Source organism: Cryptomeria japonica, chromosome 11 (assembly GCF_030272615.1).
Source record: "Cryptomeria japonica chromosome 11, Sugi_1.0, whole genome shotgun sequence".
In the NCBI taxonomy this organism is placed as follows: Eukaryota; Viridiplantae; Streptophyta; class Pinopsida; order Cupressales; family Cupressaceae; genus Cryptomeria; species Cryptomeria japonica.
In genome coordinates, this window is record NC_081415.1 from 21,894,334 (window position 1) to 21,911,922 (window position 17,589).

Here is a 17,589-nt window from a genome sequence, read left to right on the forward strand (position 1 = left end):
AATGTTGAGTTTATATGAAACTCTGATGGAACAAATGCCTCAAATTCCAGAAGTAGCTGCTCAGCAGCAAGACCCCCAAGATGAAAAATCTTCACATGGCAAGAGGCCACTTAGTGTGTCTGCTGATGATGTAGAGAGTGGGGATGAAGTTCAATCTACCCGAGTGCTACCTGTAAAGAAACAAAAAACCAAAGAGGTTAGTGCAATTGTGAGGAGAGACCCTACTAGAGCAATTGTTATAGAACAAGGACACCACTTTCATTAAATAAGGATACATCTCAGAGAAGCAGGACAAAATGAAGAACAGGGAGAAACAAACGAAGCCCTTGCTCAAGGCTTTGAAGAGTGTGTGATGTTGTCAAATGAGTTCATGAAAGATGATGACTTTATTAATTCAAATGAATTTAAACATTTTTTGACAAGGTTGAAACAAAATCAATTAAGACAAAATCTGATCATAGAGGAAGGAAATATAGAAAAGAAAGAGGAGATTATCAAGGCATTGCAAGAATATGATCCTGGTAGGGAGCAAATATCTATGGAACAGGCAAGACAATTGATTAAGAGTACTAGTATGATTATAATGCCTGACTGGGATATCCAGTCTATTTTTATTATTGATCATATTAGGAAGCAAGAGGACCCAATGTTTAAAACTGAATTTGAAATTGGAGATGTAATAAGAGGATTAGGATTTAATCCTAAGTCAAAGACACTTGGTGCTTGGTCTTTGGACCCTTCCACTCAAAAGCCCCACCTTCTAAATATCCAAGTAGAAAACAAAGCTGGCACAATGATCTAGAATTTGTAGAACACAAGTGACAGGAAGATTGCCTCATTTTTTACTCAAGTTTCACTTTTCACTTTTTCGGTTACAAGGTCATTTTTACAACATTCTGTTACAATAGCGCTAGTCTGTGTTTAAACAGAAGCGCTATTTAACACAAACGCGCTAAAAGAAAAAAAATGACAGTGAAGGCAAAAGCGCTCAAACAAGATTAATAGCACCAAAACAGGGTCAAAAGCGCTCAAACAATGTCAATAGTGCTAAAATTGATACAATAGCGCTATTGTAAGAACAATAGCGCTAGAACAACAAGTTTCAATAGTGCTATAATGTGATCAATAGCGCTAAAGCGCAACCTGTGTGACAATTTCAACATTCAAACATATTATTGGTCAAAAATAAATGATCTTTTGGGTGTTTGGATTCATGTCAGGTTCACCAAATGATGCTCTGCAAAAAGGAAAAGTTTAGTCAATGATAAATAACACACAACACACAAGAAACTGTTAGTGTTAATCAATCAAAAACTAATCTAAACAGGCATATCAAAAGAGATATCAAAAGCATGACAAAATATCTAACTAAGAAGATAAATATGATGAGGCATCTCCAAATGCCTCCTAACATGCTCTTGATTTCTTCTCCTTTGTTCCTCTCCTCTCCAAGTTCCAAAATAGTGTAGCTCTCAACAACTTTTTGCACTATGGATGCCTATGGAGGATTGAGATTGAAGTATTTTGCTCTAAATGTGAATAAAAAAGCTAATACTAAATGCTATTGATGCTAAAATGATTTCTTTTATCCAAGATGATAAGATATTAGTGGTTTATGCTAAATGCTCTCTAGAATTCACTATAGCTTAAATGCATACAAGTTTTCAGGATGCTTGAGGCTTGAGGATTTGAGGATGAGGAATGTGAGCTCTATTTATAGGAAAAATGGAGCAATGGATGGTTGAGATTGAGTAATCTCAACAAGGGTCAGGATTGAATGATATTCAATCCATGTGAGGGCTTTCAACCCAATCCCAGGATGACAAGTGTCAACATGAGAGGGGTTGAGAGGAGAGGGAAGAAGCATTAAATGCTTGACATGACCTTAGGGTTAACTTGGGAGTTAAGGTCAATGGTTGGGTTGAGTGAATAAATTCTTTATTCAAAGAATAAAGATTTTATCCAATGGATAAATTATTGTGCAAAGGTAAAAGGGATAACCATGGTCAAAGCAATAAATGATTGAGGAGACACATGACTGCAAGTTGAATTAACCATAAATGGTTATGTAAGAGCCATAAATGGTCATGTAAGAGCCATTAATGGTTTGGAAGACTTTGAAGGTTAAATTGTTGAACACACAAAGCAATAAATGCTTTTCAAATACTTTTAGGTCTTTGAGAAGTGACTCCAAGTTGTGACAATAATTAGGGGATGGATTAGGTTAATTAGGAAGGGCTTAGAAGAATCTCGAAGGGGGTTAGGATTGCAAGTAGGTTTGGTGGGTGAGGGAAAATAGGATTTTTAATTAAAATAAAATTCATTTATTTCAATAAATAGGTGCAAGTTGCATTTGTAGGAAAATGCAAGTGGGGGGGGGAATAAATGATTTAAATAAATGTTTTATTTAATTTATTTAAAAGAGGAAAAGGGTTAAATGAAATAAATAGGATTTTATTCATTTAATTGATTGTGAGTTTGGTTTAATGAATTGATTAAAATAAATTGAATAATTTATTTAATTAATAGGAGAATATTTTCAAAATGAATTAATTAAATATTAATTTAATTAACTGATGGCTAGTGGATTTTTAATCAAATAAATAGCAAATATTAATTTAATTAAACTGGACAGATTTATGTGACTACATTTGCCCCTCTTTGAGACGGTGTGGTTTATCGTATCGTTTCAAAGAAAGAAAAATAGGTGTGAAGAATATGCCCCATAAATGTTAATTTAGTGGGTGGTATGCCCCCTCAAGAGATGGGCCGAAACTTTTTGAAAAATTGGGCGATCTCGCGAAAAAGAATGAAAATTGGCAGGGTGGTAGAAGAGAAGAATTAGCAATAACTGTGAAAGAATGGAAGAAAACAAAGTGAATACGGAGAAATATCAAGCCAGTGAGTACCCTTAGGTTATGCAGGAGATATTGTGCAAATGTGGTGTTGTTCTTTTGAGTGATGCTATACAATTGATCAAAATTGGTTGGACAATCTGGTGCAATTGGTTTAATTGCCCAGGTTGAGTCAAAGCATGATAGTTGATGTCAGTTGGTCGCTTGGACAGGATAAAGTTTGAGTAAGTGAATCAAAGTGACCTGATGGTGACTTAGACAATTGATGTAATTGTCTGATTAAGTCAAGGTATATGAAGCAAAATACTCATTGAGACTTAGACAATTGATGTAATTGTCCATTGGATTGTGTTTGATTGGTTGATCAATTGATAGTGTGTGCATGGGATGCATGGTTGTGGTGAATCATAGCAACCCCATTGAGACTCAGTCATTATGATAAATGCTTGATGTAGTCTAGGATTACCATGTTTGATTACCTGTTGAGACCCGAAGATACTTGATCAGAGTATCTATTGATAGTCTAGGTGTGCGTGAGTTTATGTGCATGTGTCAATAGAGTAACTGGCTTGATTGGGTTGATGGGAAATGATGTAGGGTATGTGACATTGATTATCAAGATGGGGAGGGTGAGGGGGGGATTCGATGTTAGATAGAAGAAATGGAGGACCTATGACTCATTCCTATGGAAGAAAAGGAAAATAGAGTATGCACTGTCATTACTATGTATGCATGATATGCATCTATTATGAATGTATGGATGGATGGAATGCAATATATACAGATGAGATAGAATGACGATCCACAGTGCTCTATTTTTCATCATTGAGCTTTAAAATGTTGTAAGAAAATACAAGCAACTTGACATAATGATTCAAGATGACCTGAGTATTTCTTACATGGATTTGATATAGCAAGTTAATACAAACAACTTGATATAATGGGTCAAGTTGACCTGAGTATTGCTTGTGGAACAGACAAGGATTATCTACTTTCATGCATGACTTGGATCATCCTCCTTGATCTTGGGTTGATCATATGCTGAGACAAGTTCATACCTTAATAAGAGACAAAAACCTTTATCGAAATTGGATGAGGAGGAACCAAAGAAGGAGCATTGTTTGTGCAAACAAACAGTATATACATAAAGAATAAAGAAGATGGATCCTTGGTAATGGTTCATGCTCATATGGTTGAGGTATACGCTATAGTCAGCAAGCCGTAATGATCTATGACTGCATTTTGCATAAGATCACGTAGCTTAGTGAACTTCCCACGTAGACACCTATTAGGACATGCCCCAGAACTTCATCGGGATAAAAACACAGAAGACATACAAACAATGCCGTAAGAACCTTATATAAATAACCCACAAATCAACCAAGTATTTGATAGCTTAAACAAAATTTTCTTGTCAAAGAAAAAAAATGTCATCTTGTCTTTGTTTAGATAAGGAAGGATGCAGCCTTTTTGAAGATAGTTTGATTATTGATGTTGATTGTTTGGTCGATTTGAGAAATGATCATCATCCGAGTATTTTTCAATGCTTGTTTGGTATCTGCTCAGATGAGTATGTACAATGTGGTGCCATGTTGTTGTTTGGTTTTTTGATATTTTTCGTTGTTTTTGGATTTTGTGATTGAATGTTTTTGGTTTTTGCGAGTGGATTTTGTGAGACAGTTTTGAATTTTTTGGATTTTGTGAGACAGTTTTGAATGTTTTTGGATTTTGTGAGATAGTTTTGAATGTTTAACCCAATGAATCACGAGTAATGTAGAATCCACTTCCATCAACTAGATTAAGGCCATTGCCCCCAAGTTAGACATGACTATGAAAAAGCGAGATGCAAGACGCATGAAGCACTTTCTTTGATTTGCAAATCAAATAACAAGCCATGGTTTGGATGGATGGATGTGTCTATGTAATGAATGTGATCGCAATAAGCCTAAAAGATAATGGAGCCATAGCCTTTATGAGTGGCGCTTGTTTGCCAGGTTTTCGCCATCGTACTTACCCAAGGTGCCACCAGAGTGTTTGTTCACCGTTTGGATTGGATAGTTTTTCCGGTATGCAAGGGAGCCTGATGCTTTGTATAGCTTAGGTATAAAACTGTTTAAGGTGCATGATTTTGATTGGATCTGCGAGCGGTTCTCCTTCTGAAGTAGCCAACTGATATGCCCCAGACCCAAATACAACAGTGACAACATATGGGCCCAGCCAATTTGATTCAAACTTTCCTTGATGTTCTCTATTTGGTTGGTTACAAGGATTTTCTCAAAGAACAAGATCACCCACCTCGAACGTATGAGGCTTAATTCGATGATTATAACTTCTACTCATGCGCTGCTGATAGGCTTTGAGATGGTTGTATGCAACTTGTCGCTTCTCATCAAGTAACTCTAAGTCCTGAAGATGGGATACTCTATAGGCTTCATCATCTATAAGATTATGCAAGGAAACCTGTAGAGATGGTATCTCGACCTCAATAGGAAGGATAGCTTCTGCACCATAGACCAGTGAGTAAGGAGATGTGCCTGTAGGGGTTCGAACGCTAGTTCGATATGCCCATAGTGCTGGATTCAGTTGAACATGCCAATCATGGCCGGCATCATTGACTGTCTTCTTTAGGATTCTCAATATGTTTTTGTTTGATGCTTCAGCCTGACCATTGCCTTGTGGGTAATAGGGGGTGGAAAAGTGGTGTTGGATGTGAAAGTTCTCACAGAGCTCACGGACATCTTGATTTTTGAAAGGAAGCCCGTTATCCGTGATGATGGACATGGGTACACCATACCGGCAGATGATGTAATTGAGGATGAATGGGGCGATTTGCTTGCTAGTGACTTGGGTAAGTGGAACAACTTCGATCCACTTTGTGAAATATTCAATGGTGGTAATAATGAATTTGTGGTTGTTGGATGAAGAAGGATGGATATTACCCACAAGGTCAAGTCCCCATTGACAAAAAGGCCATGGTGTCATGATTGGTTGAAATTCCTGTGCTGGTGCATGTATCAGGTCTCCATGAACTTGACATTTCTTGCATTTTTGGACAAAGTAGTAGGAGTCTTTTTCCATAGATGGCCAATAGTATCCATTGCGCAAGAGTTTCTTGGCTAGTGACGGACCACTTGAGTGAGTCCCACAAATTCCTTCATGGACCTCTTCCAAGGCCTTTGTTATCTCATCTTGTTCCAGACATCGAAGGAGAGTACCATCAAGACTGCGTCGGTATAGGGTTTCAGCAATAATGGTATATCGAGCAGTTTGGCAAATGAAGGTTTTACGTTGGTTATTCGATTGGTTAGGAGGAAGGGTGTGATCGCGGAGATAGGTGTAGAACTCACCATGCCATGGGGATTCAAAACCGACAAGACAACATATCATCTCGGATTTAGGGATATCATAAGCAGGGATCCAAAGCTATTCGACCAAGAACTCATAGCGTGTTGAATTTTGTGGAAGATCTAAGAGAGATGCAATAGTAGCCATAACATCAATGGCTCAATTCTAATCTCTTGGTATCTGCTCAAAGGTGATAGTAAGAAATGATGCTTTTAAAGTGTCCACCATTTGCTTGTATGGCATGAGTTTATCATCCTTGGTTTGATATTCATCTGTTGCTTGTTGAATGACCAGTTGTGAGTCGCCATATACTTGTAGTTCTCGTAATTTCCATTGTACGACTAGCCTGAGTCCTGTGATCAAGGCCTCATACTCTGCTATGTTGTTAGTGCATGGAAATGTGAGCCTGTAATACTTTGGGATGATGTCACCTTGAGGTGTGATAAACAAAATGCCTGCCCCCGAGCCATGCCTAGTATATGAGCCATCAAAGTATAGTTTCCATGGTTGTGTTGTTTTGATCATGAATATCTCTTCATCTGGAAAATTGGAAATGAGAGGATGGTCGCCTATGAGCGGTGCATCAACCAACTGATTTGCAATGACTTGTCCTTTGATATCCTTACGGTCCACATACTCGATGTCAAATTCACTGAGAATCATCACCCGTTTGGCCAAGTGGCCTATCAATGCTACTTTGCTGAGTAAATACTTGAGTGGATCAATTCTTGCAATGAGTTGTACCTTGTGTGTTAACAGATAGTGCCTCAGTTTAGTGGCTGCTAAGATTAGTGCTAGGCAAGCTCACTCAATAGGTGTGTAATTGAGTTCATAACCAACCAGTGTGCGAGAGATGTAGTAAACGACACATTCTTTGCCTTCTACATTATGTTGTGCCAGTAGTACCCCCAATGTTGTACTTGTTGTTGATATATAGAGTAGTAGAGGCCTACTTGGATCTAGTGGGATCGGCAATGGTGTATTCATGAGATAGTCTTTCAGCATCTGGAATTCTTGCTGGCATCTGGCATCCCATTGAAAGCGGATGTTCTTCTGTAGCAGGTGTGTGAATGGGTGACACTTATCAGCCAATTGTGCAATGAATCTTCGGATGGATTGAAGCCACCCTTGTAATGTCCTTAACTGACTGATATTCTTTGGTGGTGGCATGTCCATGACTGCTTTTACCTTTGCTGGGTCGACCTCAATATCTTTGCTTGAGACAATGTATCCTAGAAGCTTCTCGGAGGTTACTCCAAAGACACATTTCTTTGGGTTGAGTCAAACATGGTATTGTTCCAGTCTATCAAAGATTTTATCTAATATGTTTAGATGCCCTTCTCTAGTGAGTGATTTTGCTAGTAAGTCATCAACATAATCTTCCATCATAGTATGCATCATGTCATGGAAGATGGTGGTCATTGGTCATTGATAGGTCGCTCTTGCATTCTTTAGACCGAAAGGCATTACATTCCAGTAATATGTGCCCCATGGACATGTGAAGGTTGTCTTATGTTGATCCTCTGGTATGATCTTTATCTGATTGTATCCTGAAAAGCCATCCATGAGTGAAAGCATGGCATGTCCTGTCGTCAAATCTACTATAATGTCGATATTTGGTAGGGGGAAGTCATCCTTAGGACATGCCTTATTCAGATCTTTGAAGTCAGTACAAATGCAGATGCCCCCTTTTGGTTTGCCAATAGGCACAATGTTGGAGATCCATTCTGCATAATCAATTGGTCTAATGAAACCAACATCTAGGAGTTTCTTGAGTTCTATTTTGACTAGCACTGCAATCTGAGGATGCATCTTACGAAGCTTCTGCTTGACAGGTTTGGCTCCTTCCGCTATAGTGAGGTGATGCATGACTAAATCAGGATCAAGTCCAGGCATGTCTGCATATGACCATGCGAAGTTAATCTGGCGCTTTTGAAAGAACTCTATAAATTTAGGCTATTCCTCTGGAGTGAGAAGAGATGCCAGATGTATGAGGTGAGGATTTTCAGGAGTCCCCACATTGTATTCTTTGGTTTCCTTGATGAGAATCATTGATCATTCATGTTGTGTACTAGCAGGGAGAATGTCAAACCCTTCATCCTCAAGTGCCTCAGAGAGGTTTTCACCGTTGGATATGCTCTTTGTTTTTACTGTTGTTGAATCAAACAGTGCCACGGTGTGGTTTTCACTGGAAGATCCATGTTTTATTGTTATATTTTTGTAGTTGAAAGGTTTGGCATCCGCCCCGAAGTATGTTACGCTATTTAGTTCTATGGCGAATCTAGCTTTGTGATCCTCGCTTGGTAGGTTATCCCGTAATTCCAAAAAGTCAATGATGGCCTCATCGTTTTGGAAGAAGTCAAGACATGGGGGATTTGGTTGGTTCCATTCGATGAGTTCAGGGTGGATAATGGGCATTACTTCATCGATTAGGTTAAGTGCAATAGATGTATCAAAGAGGGTTAAGACATTGTGGTGAAGGTCGTTGATGGTACTCTCCCTGTCAGAATTAGGCATAGGATGAGACATAGGGTTTGTGGAAGATGTTTCCAGCTCAGGAACCCAAGAGGTCTTTATCTGTGCTTCTCCATAAACAGGGATGTCCTTGCGTGGTGGAGGTAGTGATCTGTCTTCCTCATCTAAAGTATTAAGCTGGATAGAATCAAATTCCTACTCATGTGAGTCAGTCTCTAAGTCACTTTCCAGCATCCGATTACTATACCATACTGGGATGTCCTTTGAGTTAAATACTGCAAGTGTGATTGGTTGATGTACCTTTGTAGATGAAATGATCGGTGCTATAGGAAGGTCGATGGGGATTAAGGAATCCAATACAGGGAGTATCAGTAGCGTTGACTCAGTTGCTTCTACTGGAACTGCTGGTGTCGTATATGCTGATGCGGGTTCTGATACAGTTGCTGCTGCTAATGGTGCTATTGATGTTTTTGCTGCTGCTAATGGGATTACTGGTTTGATTGGTGGAAGGATTGGCATTGTAGATGGTTGTGCTAGGGTTTTGAGCCTCAGTGGGGCAGTTGCAATGGTGTTTGATGCTGCTTTGATAATGAAAGGTGTCCTCTTTGCAATAGGTTGATATAATGGTTTGCTAGGTTTTCCTTTGAATTTGAGTTTAGGAAAGATCTCTTTTTCAAAGCCTAGGCCTGTATTATCTTTCAGCTTTAATTCCGGCAGCAGAGGTTCATGTCATCCTTTTTTGCAATATCCCAAAGCACTCTGACCATCATACCCCATTCTTTGCAAAATGAGGAGACCTTTGCCATATTGATCTGTGGCAAGCTTAACTTGTTGTATATCAGTGGTGATGGGATCTTTATACATCCATTCCGCTAAGTCCTCATCTTGGGTTTCTTCTTCTTCACTATTTCCAAGGATGAAAGGTGTCAAAGCACATGCTGGCATGATTAGTGGTTGCTGGAGTAACTGCTATGGTTTACCATGTGTTCTAGGAGAAGTGGGCATTTGTCCCACACAAAAGAGTTGACTCAAGTTGTATTCCCCAGGACCTTCCTCTGCTATTTTCATCTTAAGCTTTTCTTTCTTTGGTATAGTGGTGTTTGAAGTGGCAAGAGAGACGGGACTTATATATGATGTGGAGGAAATGGCTTCTCTATTATTAGGAACGGTAATCTCTAGTTGATGGCTGATATTATGGCAATATGCAAAGGGATTTGCATCACCCAGGATTGTGATCTCTACATCATTATGTGGGAACTTGATACATTGATGGTAGGTAGATGGAATAGCTTGCATGGCATGTATCCAAGGTCTTCCTAACAATAGATTGTATGGTAAAGGAAGGTCCAGAACCTGACAGATGATGTGCTTTACCACAGGGCCCACTCGAATTGCTAGTACCATAGCTCCTTTGGATGAACGCTCTGCATTGTCATAGGCTTTAATTGTGATCTATTTTGTCTAATTGCTCCACAAGATTGTACTACTTTGGTATGGAGGTGGTGCCTTGTGGAGCTGCCTTTATAGTAACCTTGTCATGACGTGTAACGACATTGCAATTGGAGTTGGGATTTTTGATGGTTATAGTTGCAACTTGTTCACTAGCATCATACAGGTGATTTACAGTGTAATTATATGCAGCCTATGTATAATCTGTGGTATCAGTGCCTCACCTGGAAGTGGAAGGACCCCTTTGATTTTCTGATGGAAGTGGATTTTTGAACATCATATGATCATTGTTTGTTGTTTTTGGGTCATGTCCTTCGATTTCAATTTCACCTCAGTTAATAAGATCCTAAATAAGATCTTTCAATCCGTGACAATTAATTGTCTTGTGTCCTCTCCCTCGATGGAAATCACAGTGTTCAGTATCTCTCCACCATGTAGGTTTGACCTGAGGCTCATAGTTTGATGTTTTAGGTAGAGTGACCAAATTTTGAGAAATGAGTTGTCGCACAACTGTTTCAATGGGTTCCCCTAAGGGAGTGTATGTTCGTTTTTATTTTTGCTGACGAGGCCTAGGTTCATCATGAGATGTGATGCGACCTTGATTTGAAGGAACATTTGTGTTATTCTAAGGTGGAGGATTCTGTCCTGTAAACCGAACGACAGGTTGTGCACTTTTTATAGTCCTGGCATCCACAACCCCATCATTGACGATATTCTTGTTTTTGTTCCAGAAGCTTAGTTTATCACTATTGAAGTGTGGGTGAGGACTATCCTTTGGTTCATTATAGATTTTGATAAGTCCTTTCTTGATGAGGGCCCGTTAACATTTCAAACCCTTAGTGATCATGTCATTAAAAGAGTCTGTGTCTTTGACATCCAGGTGAAATTCCATTTCTTCGTTTAAGTTGGAAATGAATATTTCCACTAGTTCTCGTTCGGGTAACTGAAGACAACGTCTGCTAGACATTTGATGCCATCGTTGCAGGAATACTGAGAATAGTTCACCTAGTTTTTGTTTAGTGTTGCACAGATCAGCCATGGTGATGTCACGTTCAATGTTATGAGAGTAATGAGCTAGGAACTTCTGGATGAGTTCCTCAAATGTTCTAATGCCACGTGGTAGTTGGGAAAACCATGATGTGGTTGTTCCGCCCAAGCTTTGGCGCATTAGGTATGTGTCTTCATATGCCACTTCGAGGCAAGTGGAATGAAATTCTCTGACATGATCACGAGGATCTCCCTTTCCTCTATATTTTTTGAATTTGGGTGTTTCAAATCCTCGTGGAAAGGGTGGCATATAAAGATTCCTATCAAAAGGATAGGGACAGATGTCATTGAGTGAGAATTGGTTAGTTTTGACACCACTATGAAGTTGTTGGGTGAGATTCTTGACTCATTGTCGTAACATCTCCATTTCATTTGGAGGAGGAGGTGGTGGGTTACCTCGAGGAATGTTATATCTGATGGGATCTCTACCTCTTTCCTCTTCATGGTGACTTTGTCATTCCGATGCTTGTCTTAATTGGGTAAGATCAAAGTCAGAGGGGAGTTTTGCTCCTTCTTGAGCGAGCTTTAAAAAGTTAGCATCCGCATTGCTCCTGAGTATTTCGTCAAAAAGTTTGTTAAAGAGAGGGTTATGTTGGGCCCTTTCTATTGTTACAAGAGTGGGAGTACTTGGGTTTTTGTCATTTGCATTTCCTCCAAGTGCTTCTTTGAATTCATTGAGATTTTCCTCTTCTTCTTCTTCAATTTCTATTTCTTGTTGCCTTGACTGTGATCGGGTTTGGGCCATTTTGTTTACAAGCTTTTGTTGAAGTTGAGTGAAAATGATGATGAGTTGTTGATGAAATGAAAGATTGATGGTTGGTGAATTGTGTTTCATGTGGATCTCTAGCACTTTTAAGGTAGATGTAACCAAAATTCCTTCTTTGAATTGCTTGTTTGTTTTTTATAAGGTTGGATGTGATAACATGTAGAGAAATCTGAGATGTGTTATGAATTTAACTACCTAGTAATGAGAGGATTCACTCATACACTAGTTTTAACCTGCGTAGATATGTCTCTTAGGATGAGCTTATCCTAGATGTAGAAACAATCTAAAAAGTGATTTGGTTGTGTTTGATTCAAGCAATATCTAAAAGAGAATTTTAGGACAAGAACCTCTTAATGTTTTGAGAGTTGAAAGATGGATTGATGATGTGAATGTGAGAATGGATGTTTAACTTCAATAAAAGCTTTGTGTCAAAAATGGAACAAACTCTACCTCTTCCCTTTTGGGTGTTGGTGGTATTTCTTGAGCTATGTTGTACGTGATACAAATGTTTGGGAAAAAGTTGGGATTAATCTTACCTCCTTGGTTTTTGTGATAACTCAAAGCTCTATATTGCATAAAAGCTCTGCGGTTCAATGACTCTAAATCAAATTCGTTTGTTTTGCCTTGAAGGTAGAGACGCATGTGACGTAGAAAAACTCTATGGGAGACAAAGATTTGTCTATTTAGATAGAAGAATTTCCTCCTTTTGATCAAAGCCTTTGAGCTTAATGGTCTTCTTTTCAAGTTGATATTCTGATGACGTTTCTTCTTTCACAAGATGTGAAGAATGGTCATAAAGTTTGATACTTTTCTCTTTGTTTTTGATCTTTTGTTTTTGATATTTTTGGTTTGTTTTGAAAAATGTTTGGTTGGATGAATACTTGTTTTGATTTTTGGATTCTTCTTTGACAAAAAAACAAAGCAAGCACACAAACACAAGAATGTTGCCTCAAAGGCACAAATGAGTATGGTTCTAGATCAACCCAATCCTTGGACTTTTATATGACCCTTCCTTTTAGATGTATTTTAAGGTGTATTTCCAAAGCCTGAAGTTGGCTTAATTTGCACTTGGTCTTGACTAAAACGAAAACACTTCAAACACTTTTTATCCCTAAGAACAAATGGCCAGTTGTGATAAATTTAGCCCACATCTTGATATTTCTTCGACTTTGGTACTACATACCTTATGAATCCTGTTGTGGTAGGTAAGGATGTGATATACTAAGTCTTGCATGAGCATAACAAATAGATGATCCCTATGATGGGGGAGTCACCACTTTTATCAAGCCACATGTGACTTTTCAAAAAGCTATGTTTCTACTCAAGGAAATATGTATGGTGAGTATCTTGGGAGCAAAAGCATCTATGCTCTTGCACTAAATTATATCGCAAATATCCTCAATCAATAGAATGGGTGGGCTACTACTTAAAGGTGTTTAGTCATGTTCGATGTTTCTGGACATAAGTTCATTCTGCAGTGACTCACTTAAGAGCCTTGTAACCAATGGTGGGGTCCATTTGTCCTTTCGGCCAGTTACACTGTAGGAACAACTATACCCAAGGCTACAACTTTCGCTCTCACCTAATTTCTATAGCGGCTTGAAGGATTTACCACGCGAGGTTGTTCCCAGGAGTGATGTGTCTCTTGGCAGGCCTCTCTTAAAAAGATAAAAATTTTGCATGTTACTAACACTTTTATCTTGCACCTAGGACCACGAAAGCCAAGGGAGAGGATAGTGTGTGTTAGAAGTAGGACCACTCGACCAACTTTTTTGCACAAGTGTGCCAAGCACGAAAACACTTGTTCTTTTTAACTTGTCATTGCAATGTGATCTAACTATTTGGAGATGTTGCTCCAATATTCATGGTGTTCTATTTAACTTCAAATGCAAAGGTTTGAGTAAACTAGAATTTTGAAAATCCTGGTCAACTGAAATTGAAGCACGTATGCATGAAGGAAAATCGCTTTGCAAAAATTTTAAACAAGTTGATTGTGTATTTTATGTGCACCAAAAATTGAAGTGTGGATTGTAAATTCTTTAGTTTTGATGCAAGAAAATTGAAGTGTTGATTTTAAGCACCAAATAAAGTGTGCTTCCTAACTTGCAAGAAAACAAATTTTGTTTTGTTTAGTTTTAAGGCACCAAAAACAAGTGATCCTAACTGGAAAGCAAGGGAAAGTTTGTTTGTTCAATTCTTAAAACACCAAAATAAAGTTTTTGATTTTAAAGAGGTGAGTTTTTAAACCTGCACAAACAATAACCAGTTAGTAAAATCCATACCTAAGGGGGGCTTCCACAAGCCTAAAAAATTTCACTTTTTTTGTTACAAGGTCTTTTTTACAACGTTCTGTTACAATAGTGCTAGTCTATGTTTAAATAGAAGCGCTATTTAACACAAACGCGCTAAAAGAAGAAAAATGACAGGGAAGGCAAAAGTGCTCAAACAGGATTAATAGCGCCAAAATAGGGTCAAAAGCGCTCAAACAATGTTAATAGCGTTAAACTTGATACAATAGCGCTATTGTAAGAACAATAGCGCTAGAACAACAAGTTTCAATAGCGCTATAACATGATCAATAGCGCTAAAGCGCAACCTGTGTGACAATTTCAACATTCAAACATGTTATTGGTCAAAAATAAATGATCTTTTGGGTGTTTCGATTCACGTCGGGTTCAACAAATGATGCTCTGCAAAAAGGAAAAGGTTAGTCAATGATAAATAACACACAACACACAAGAAACCGTTAGTGTTAATCAATCAAAAACTAATCTAAACAGGCATATCAAAAGAGATATCAAAAGCATGACAAAATGCCTAACTAAGAAGATAAATATGATGAGGCATCTCCAAATGCCTCCTAACATGCTCTTGATTTCTTCTCCTTTGTTCCTCTCCTCGCCAAGTTCCAAAATAGTGTAGCTAATACTAAATGCTATTGATGCTAAAATGATTTATTTTATCCAAGATGACAAGATATTAGTGGTTTATGCTAAATTCCCTCTAGAATTCACTATAGCTTAAATGCATACAAGTTTTCAGGATGCTTGAGGCTTGAGGATTTGAGAATGAGGAATGTGAGCTCTATTTATAGGAAAAATGGAGCAATGGATGGTTGAGATTGAGTAATCTCAACAAGGGTCAGGATTGAATGATATTCAATCCATGTGAGGGCTTTCAACCCAATCCCAAGATGACAAGTGTCAACATGAGAGGGGTTGAGAGGAGAGGGAAGAAGCATTAAATGCTTGACATGACCTTAGGGTTAACTTGGGAGTTAAGGTCAATGGTTGGGTTGAGTGAATAAATTCTTTATTCAAAGATTAAAGCTTTTATCCAATGGATAAATTCTTGTGCAAAGGTAAAAAGAATAACCATGGTCAAAGCAATAAATGCTTGAGGAGACACATGAGTGCAAGTTGAATTAACCATAAATGGTTATGTAAGAGCCATAAATGGTCATGTAAGAGCCATTAGTGGTTTGGAAGACTTTGAAGGTTAAATTGTTGAACACACAAAGCAATAAATGCTTTTCAAACACTTTGAGGTCTTTCAGAAGTGACTCCAAGTTGCTTAGGAATGTGACAATAATTAGGGGATGGATTAGGTTAATTAGGAAGGGCTTAGAAGAATCTCGAAGGGGGTTAGGATTGAAAGTAGGTTTGGTGGGTGAGGGAAACTGGGATTTTTAATTAAAATAAAATTCATTTATTTCAATAAAGTTGCATTTGTAGGAAAATGCAAGTGGGGGGGGAATAAATTATTTAAATAAATGTTTTATTTAATTTATTTAAAAGAGGAAAAGGGTTAAATGAAATAAATAGGATTTATTCATTTAATTGATTGTGAGTTTGGTTTAATGAATTAATTAAAATAAATTGAATAATTTATTTAATTAATAGGAGAATATTTTGAACATGAATTAATTAAATATTAATTTAATTAACTGATGGCTAGTGGATTTTTAATCAAATAAATAGAAAATATTAATTTAATTAAACTGGATAGATTTATGTGACTACAATATACATGTGTGTGTGTGTGTGTATGTGTGTGTGTGTGTATTCCACTGTGAACATTCAAGATTTCCTGTATCTTATCCATCGGTATGTTCGGCAAGTTTTCTTAGACCTCAAAACCCTCTTCCCTTAAGTAATCCGCCCACCAATTACAATGAGGTAAATCCTTAATATCATTCCTGACTAACATAAATTTTGCATTCCTATGCATAAGAGGAAGCATTAAATAAAAAATTACATACACCATAACAATGCGACAAATGAAAAAAGTTAAAACTCATGATTCTAATCATTTGAAAGAGATAGAATTATACACCAAAGAGAAATACATCAGAATTTAATTTCTACTAAATAAAATTACTACTTCCGTCGACCATCACAAAATAAATTGATATATAACTCCTTCAAGAACCTGCACAAAGCTTGACACTAAATCCTTTTTCATTTTCTTTATAAATGACTATACAACTTGCTCGCTTCACCGAGAGACTAGAATCACTACTAGAACTAGAAAAGAAACCCCAAAGGCACCAGAATTTTGGATTCTCAGAACCCTCAAGAGACCCCCTCCAAAAGGAACCCTTGTAATGGCCTTGATTTCCCTTTTTATAGAAGAAAAGGGAGCAACAAGCTTCAGGTCAAGAGACACACGTCAACAGAACATTTACTCTCCGCAATTAGACCTAAAAGGCCATATGAAAAATTCTATTACAAAAATATTCTTTATCCATGTGCTGGTCATGAATCAAAATTTTCATCTGAAAATTGGTAGAAGCAAAACTGCTTGAGCCATGCCATTATCACCCTGATGCCTTCGGATGGAATGTGAGATGTTACGTTATGTCCAATAGATCATTTCCCTTATCAGCAGGGATACTGGGACCTGGCAAGAAGTAACTTAGTAAAGTCACCCCTAAAAATTAAAATAGAGGACGATGCTTTCGTGCCCAAGAATAGAGAAAATGGAAAGAGGAGCTCGAGCCTTCATGCCCACGATCAAGGAAAGTGGAAACATGAGTTTTAGGGTAAATTTAATATGTTGGGGAGGGGTTGTAGCTTCCATGTCATCACAAAGATGACTGGCTGCCACTCCCCACCCAAACAAATCCTTCTTTCATTCCTCTGCAGGCTCCTTCTTCAAACCCCCAGCCATCCTGTGGCAGAGTAGAAGTAGAGGATGTGCCATGCTTGGCCTTTCTTGATAAGAAAAGGCTTTCACACCCCCTCTGGAAATCCTTCTCACTTTCACAGCCCCTCTGAAAATAAACAAACTCACATAGGAGAAAACAAAAAAACACCCATTCGGTATCATAGAGCAGACAACAACTCCATGCACGATCCTGCTCAAACATCATCTTCCTTTCTGAGAAAAAAACCACTCCCAAAAAATGAAAAAGGTTTATTTTCTCTTCTACCAATTAAGTCACCACTCCATTGTATTTATAACTTTTTAACACTTCATCTGGTGATGCTCATTCACGTGAAAAAACATCATTTTGGTGCTTTTTAACATGACTCTAGACTCTAGAAGTCATGCCTGTCCAATCCACTACATCCTGCTAAGGCTCATCTTATGTGAACGATTTTGTTCTGAATTTATTCCTCCTTGATTGTACAAATTCTGCTTCAGAAT